This window comes from Botryllus schlosseri, chromosome 6, assembly GCF_051294905.1.
Source record: "Botryllus schlosseri isolate E-star chromosome 6, Bs_hap1, whole genome shotgun sequence".
In the NCBI taxonomy this organism is placed as follows: domain Eukaryota; kingdom Metazoa; phylum Chordata; class Ascidiacea; order Stolidobranchia; family Styelidae; genus Botryllus; species Botryllus schlosseri.
In genome coordinates this window covers 14,696,978-14,704,589 of record NC_137241.1, presented here as the reverse complement: position 1 = coordinate 14,704,589, position 7,612 = coordinate 14,696,978, and the positions used below count along the sequence as shown (strand labels likewise).

General features: G+C 40.6%; 1 long non-coding RNA gene across 2 annotated transcripts; it reads left to right on the top strand.

The window, feature by feature from the left end:
* The first annotated feature begins 3,903 nt into the window (after positions 1–3,903).
* On the top strand, positions 3,904–5,998 carry LOC145441082 (uncharacterized). 2 transcript variants are annotated; one of them, XR_013915724.1, is made up of 4 exons: positions 3,904–4,171; positions 4,803–4,881; positions 4,949–5,169; positions 5,256–5,998. It is a non-coding gene; the product is annotated as an uncharacterized LOC145441082 (long non-coding RNA). The 2 variants fall into 2 exon arrangements; XR_013915723.1 differs by having other exon boundaries at positions 4,755–4,881.
* The last annotated feature ends 1,614 nt before the right edge of the window (positions 5,999–7,612 follow it).

The window sequence follows — 7,612 nt, the reverse complement described above, 5'->3', positions numbered from 1 at the left end:
TATGTTTTAACCATGTCCGAAATAACATTTATTCAGTCCCCTTCCGCCTAAAAAAGCACTGATCTTGGGCCCACCATAGGCTAATCGATTTAACTTCTTGGGCACTTCCTATGCATCTATGGTTGTTTAATTTTATGAATGAATTCTGTCAGTTATATTGATTCTTCCATATATTAAGCTACTACAAAATGCACCATCAGATTGCACATCTGGTGATTTCCAACCTCTTATGGTCGCGACCTCATTCCCAACTTGAAAATGTTCCGTGGCCCAGCTCAAAACTTGATAAACTGATTACGAAAAAACTTGCCCAAACTTACTCACGGCCTATTTTGGAAGCTGATTACGTCCAACATATTCGTGATCCCCAGATAAAGGCAGGCGACCCCAAGATTTGGAACCCTTCTCTGTGACTGAAGTATCCACGGCCTTAACCAACTCTAGAAATATAACGTTAGATTATAATTGCGATTACAATTAGACTTATTTCAATAAATGATGGTTATTTATATTTGATTTCATTTTTTTTTGCGAGGGCGGTGCTTGATGGTGCCCCATATTAACTGCGATATACGTCGCATTAACTCGCGAGCAGCGCGAAGAAATATATCGAATAGCATAAATCTGCTTGAAAATAATATTGTTTATGTTGATTTGCGAAAAACTTTTGAGCCTATTTCAAGCCTTCAAAATTCCGGACATTTAGGCATATTTTGGAATTTCCTCCCGGACGCATTTTTTCAGTGGAATTCCGGACATGTCCGGGAAATTCCGGACGTATGGCAACCCTAAATTAGCAGCACATGTATGATTTTCGAGTAAAAGTTTGCCGATAGAAGACTTTTTGACCCACGGCCTGGTTATGTTCGAGAACAAGCGGATTGTTATGCTGCGATTTCGAGATTTGACAGACGGTGGGATATGTTCTTTGATACGGTCCTGCAGCCGCTTGGAAGTTCTCCCTACGTACCGACAATCGCAGTGGCACTTGAATTCATATATTACGTTACTTTGTTGTAAAGCCGGGAGAACGTCCTTTCGGGTTGCAGGTGGTAAAAACAAGACTCGCGGGCGTTTGAGAACTACGTTACCAACAATAGCCTTTTTAAAGGCTTGTATCGCTAAGAAGACGTTGCCTACATGCATGAGAGATAGGATATAAAACTGTCGTGCCCGCCTCAATCCCAGCATTGAGCGAGTGCGGGGTAAATGGATATTGATTACTAAGATATTGTGCACCAGGCCAATTCGAAAAAATATTATATCCGCATAAATTAGATTGATCGGGTGACAGACATGAGTTAAATTTCTCTTGCTAGGCTTACCTGGATATTTGTCTGAAACTCTGGCCGATACTCTATGGCAGGGGCCGGCAACCTTTTGTATGCAGCGTGCCAAAATGTATAGAATCGTGAAATTATTACCAACTGGCGTGTCAAACATTTTTAATTTTGTCATACAAGCAAGGAATCCCACCAACCGCTTATCTGCAGCTGGCAACATCCTCGGATACGGCAGTGATTCTTAAATTATTGGTTGCTACTGCACTAGACATGTCGCTGTACGTAATTTTTGCACCATTTATTTTTAGTCGCGCAATGATACATTTTGAAATCATTTGCTTGGTCAGTCCCGCGAGCGATCTGAAGGTTTGAATTCGGCCCGCGACGCCAGTTGAGTTTGGGACCTCTGGTGGGCACTAGACTAAAGTATCCAAACGGTTTCATACGATGTTAAGTTGTCGTACTTTAATAATTGCTACCACGGTTGGACTCATTTCTGTACATTGTGCCTATTTGTGAGGGGTTGCCACATTACAATCAAGATATCAGGTTCAAATAAATCGCGCGATACGCGGAAAAATATTCAAGATGATTAAAATCTGCTCCGAAACGCTCTATTTTAATAACTTCTGATTCACTTTTTGCTAAAATATGGTTATAATATTTCGTTTGCGTCAAATCATTTGGCGTGCCATGAAAAATCATCTCGCGTGCCACAACTAGCGCGCTTGCCAGGGTTTGCCGACCCATGCTCTATGGCGAGTCTAACAATTATCGCGCGTTACCCATCAGTCATTTTGTAATCAGTAGAGAAATAACGTCGCAGTCTAGTCAGAATGTAGTGAACGGGTGTATTGCAAATGACTACGTTGAGGATACATATGCTAGAATGATGTCGTGCGATGTGAGAGAAGGATTGTGGTGAATGCTGCAGATATGCATTAATTTTGTTAGCTCCCGAATCGTGCTAGTAGTAATATAATTAGTTTTGTATTCCCATTTGGCTGTCCAACGTCCATACTAAGCCTTGTTGTTGGATAGCTTGTAGGGGTGAGCAAATTCTAGTCCAGTGCTTCTCAACCGGTGGGCCGCGAAGACATTTTAAGAAACGATCATAGATCCCAATTTGTAGGTCTGTTCTCTACCACGCAAGTCGAAAATTAAGAATGATAATATTATTAATATAATAATTTATAGAGCGCCGATGTCAAAATTTTCAACCTTTTCTTCCACTTCCGGATGATGTTTCCGTAACATGTAATTGACTGACCTGCGGTGCAATTTCGGACCAAACTCACTACAGCCTTACGGAGAAAATGTGTTTTTGGTCTGAAAGTGCATGAGTCCCGTGCTAGTCCGGTTTCGTCAAATTCAGATTTGGGAATTAGGCTGCGCGATTCGCACAATACCAGTTTTGAAATGTTGGTCACCTTTATAGCTCTCGGACAAATGCAGAGATACCTCAAATATCTGACTGGCGGTACTGAACTTGAATAGTGCTTTCAGAACTACATTGATTAGCCTACAGTTGAATTTGTTACCTCAAATAATTTTCGTGGGCCCCTTGAGAATAAAATTTCCAAATGTTCCAAACACTTTATATTCTCAAGATTAGAAAAGTAATTTCACATTCTCCTGCTCCAAATTAAGTTGTTTTGCGCCACAAGCTGCGTCGCCGTGCTCACAATTCGTGAGTCAGATTTTCGTCACAATCATATTGTTTGGAGCGTCAAATTCGACAGTGCGTTGTTGTGTATGCGTGAGATTGAAATTGAAATTCATTCTTTCTTCAAAGTCTTTGGGAACGTTGATCGGGAAATGCAGCAATCCAGCCCAATTACAGCAAATCAAGCTCCTCATAACCCATTAATTCGACGTAATAGACGAATTGCTGATTGGATATTCGCTTTATTGTCGGTTTTGTCTGTGGTATTCATGGTGTTTTTGTAATACTAGGCGCGACGAGTTAACTGTATCGCACTGAAAACATAAAAACTGGCGCCCAGGGGCAGTGGTTTGAACGTTTGTCGCAAAAGGGTGTCTGGTGGGCCGCGCAATTAAATTTGGATGAAAAGTGGGACGCGAACTGAAAAAGGCTGAGAAGCACTGTTCTAGTCTATTGATTCGAGTCTTTATGAAGGCATAACATTATGACAGATGTGAAGAGTTGGAAGCATGCACGACTTATGCGATTATGGTAAATGTTAGTAGTTCGCGGTAATCAATAATTAATTTCATTGTTAACAGAACGGACACAATATATCGCAGGTCGATGAGTAGAAATGTCGGTTCCACGAATGGGACTTGTGGAATGGAACTCAAATGCCTTGTGACCCGAATCATGTAAATTGATACTCGATTCGAATTCGGGTTCTCGAAACGTTGTGTTCAGCCCCGACCACCAGCTCTGCGGAGCGCAAGATTTCATCAGAATGGTCGACCTTATAGTAAACAAAGTGTTCAGCGACCCGAATAGTGACGGTAGTTTTGATAGACAATACTTCGCTTCCTATATGACAGAGTTTTAATGATGTTCAACGATCAGCTTTTCATTTCAAAGTTACAAACGCAAGCCGAAACTTATGGCGGAAGTTATGGTATTTTACATCTTCATAAAAGAAGTACATAACCGGAATCTTACGAAGTTGCCTCAGCGCTCGAATAGTAAATATAGTTACATAATACTCTCGCGACTGTGCAGTCCACGTATTATACTTACGCATTTACTAAATAATGACATCCATTGACCATGACAGATTTTTTTTCAGTGTTGGTTGATATACTTTCCGTGAGTTATGGCGAGTAGTTGCCCGGTAAAAGCACAACTTCATCAGGTTCTATAGAAGTGAGTGGAGCCTCATCTTCAAAATCATCTAGGAAATCGATAGGTAAAAATTAATTGTCCATATTCTGTCTTCTCATTACACTGACATTCGTTTTAACTAATGATCACAGGAACATTGATAAAAACCAGTAATGACCGAGTAAATGTCAATTGAACTTGCCGTCCCAGCTGACCAAAACATTCAAAAAATAGAGCCAGAAAAGCGATCAAAATATACGTGGAGCTCACGATGAATTGTGAAAAATGTGGTAATGAAAAATTCACATTGTGTAGCAGGTTATTTGCGCTGCAGCGATCGTATTTAAACACCTAATGATACTAATCCGAAGAATTTCAGCAAACATTTGATTTGACAACAACCAAAAAAGATCTCGCTACTGCAACGGAAGACCTTGGACGCATCGCATGACTAAATTGGACTTCGACTCAAAAATAATAGAGCATAACTTATGAAGTCTAATTTCTATTCTTCATTTTCAATCATTTCGACGTTGCATGTGTGTATTTCATAGTCTTGCTTTAAATTAAGATAGTACTGCAGATATAAAATACCACCCTGCCCGCAGCCATAAGCCAGCTCAAATTCTATGCTTTTGGTTTCTTGGTTATTCTTTGATTCTATTTAGAAAGCGCGTATTCAGTTTATATGTTGGACAGCATGGATATATCTCAAGAACAGGAAAACTCTTTTCAATTTTACTCATTCCGGAATGACGAATGGAATGCCGTAACCGAGAGAATGAACCCACGCAGGTATAATTCCAATGCTAGTACAATTCCGTTTTCAACTGACGTAGATTGCTGGTCATCTGTCTGTAAGATACAATTTCGCGGTGGCTTCGTACAGTGGCGGCATTTGGGTTGTCGGTGGGGAGACTGGGCCAATCTCCCATCGCCGAACGGTCAATACAGTGAAGGTATTCAATCCGAGATCGGGAAGATGGGAATATTCTATGGGCATGATATACAGAAGGCATTCATTATGCGTTGCAGTCCTCGGAAATTGCTTGTACACCGTTGGGGGACTGTGTGATGATACAGGTGGGCCAATCACCGTATGGAATATATGAGCTTATGTAGTACAGAATTTCCGTACATCAGCACCATAGATATAATTTTTTTTTCAGTGCTCAATTATGTTGAAGTTTGGAGAGGGCAGTGTTGGGAAACTTGCCACTCAATGCATTTTGCAAGATACCAGTTTGCAGTCGGAGTGGCGTTGAATCGAATATATGCTGTAGGTAGCATGACACCTCAGCATACCAGGCTCTCCAATTTGGAGTATTATTCACCGTACTACGGTTGTTGGGAGACACGAGAGATCAGGTGTGCCCGAGGTGGTGATGAATTTGCTATAGCAGTGGTCAAAGAAAAATTGTACGCATTCGTTGGCGGGCGAAGACCACGCCAAATTACAGTTTTCAATCCTCGCAATACCAGCATCACTGCTTGGACGAGGTCGATAGCCGCCTTTCCCGAGCACATTCATAGTTACGATGTTGCGGCATTAAACGGAATGGTATATTTAGTAGGTCAAAAGCACAGAAAGTTATTTCGCCAGGTTCCACCCAGATACGATGGAGTGGACGACGCTGGCGGAGCCTTTGGGACAAGACCATGGTTTGGTGAAGATCGTTATAATTAGAAATACATTCGAGGGTTGATGTTTACTTAGTAGCATGCTGCCGTGTAATATACATCGGAATTTTTTTAATGATACCGTGTCGTATATGGCTGAAGATGGATATTCGTGTTTAATTGAGCAACCCGTCCCAGAGCTATACAAAGTTCGTAGGCCTAAATAAATATATTTTCGGATTCCGTTATGGGGTACCGAGTCGCAGCTGAATCACCAATGGGATGAGATAATGACATTAAAGTTAGTGGGTCAGCGTTAAATACCAGCTGAATCACCAATGGGATGAGATAATGACATTAAAGTTAGTGGGTCAGCGTTAAATAACAGCTGAATCTCAAATGGGATGTTATAATGACATTAAAGTTAGTGGGGTCAGCGTTTTGGGATGTGAGAATGACATTAAAGTTAGTGGGGTCAGCGTTTATGAACAGCTGAATCTCAAACGGGGTGAAATATAGTGACAGTAAAGTAAGTGGGTCAGCGTTAAAAATCAACTGAATCGCAAATGGGATGTGATGATGAAATTAAAGTTAGTGGGTCAGCGTTTAATAACAGCTGAATCTCAAACGGGGTGAAATAGTGACAGTAAAGTTAGTGGGTCAGCGTTAAAAATCAACTGAATCGAAAATGGGAAGTGATAATGAAATTAAAGTTAGTAAGTCAGCGTTTAATAACTAGGGCTGGGCAAAATCGAGTACCTGGGTAATTCGATTCTGAATCACGTAATATGCTTCGAGTCGAGTAATCGAGTATCAATCATTATGACGTCACAACAGGATATACTATGTCGAAGTCCGAATATGAACCTTTAATGCCAGCACAAAGAACGTAATGCCTGTTATCCATCACATTAAAGATACTTTGGTATTTTTTCGACCATACCGATTTCATTGCACTTCTTAACAATTTTGTTGGATGATAATGACTTCGGAAATGTGTTATTTCCAGTAACGTTCGTAGCTTTGAACTGTGCCTGGTATGCTCAAACACGGCCAATCAAGGTATCACGGCTTCCTCAGTAGAAAATAGTATCAAAACTATAATTCTCGTCAGTAAATTAACTTTCAGTTGGGAGGACCGTATAATTTCAGTACTCGGAAAAATCGTATTTTACTACTCGACTCGAATCATTAAAATTACTGCTCGATTCAGATTCGAGAACTCGAATCATTTTGCCCAGCCCTATTAATAACAGCTGAATCTCAAACGGGGTGAAATAGTGACGGTAAAGTTAATGGGTCAGCGTGAAAAATCAGTTCAATCTCAAATGGGGTGAAAAAGTGACAGTAAAGTTAGTGTGTCAGCGTTTAATAACAGCTGAATCTCAAACGGGGTGACATAGTGACAGTAAAGTTAGTGCGTCAGCGTTAAATAACAGCTGAATCTCAAACGGGGTGAAATAGTGACAGTAAAGTTAGAGGGTCAGCGTTAAATAACAGCTGAATCACGAATGGGGTGAAATAATGACAGTAAAGTTAGTGGGTCAGCGTAAAAAATCAGCTGAATCACCAATGGGATGAGATAATGACATTAAAGTTAGTGGGTCAGCGTTAAATAACAGCTGAATCACAAATGGGATGCGATAATGACATTAAAGTTAGTGGGTCAGCGTTAAATAACAGCTGAATCACAAATGGGATGTGATAATGACATTGAAGTTAGTGGGTCAGCGTTTAAGAATAGCTGAATCTCAAACGGGGTGAAAGAGTGACACTATAGTTAGTGGGTGAGCGTTAAATAACAGTTGAATCTCAAACGGGGTGAAATAGTGACAGTAAAGTTAGTGGGTCAGCGTGAAAAATCAGTTGAATCTCAAATGGGGTGAAAAAGGGACAGTAAAGTTAG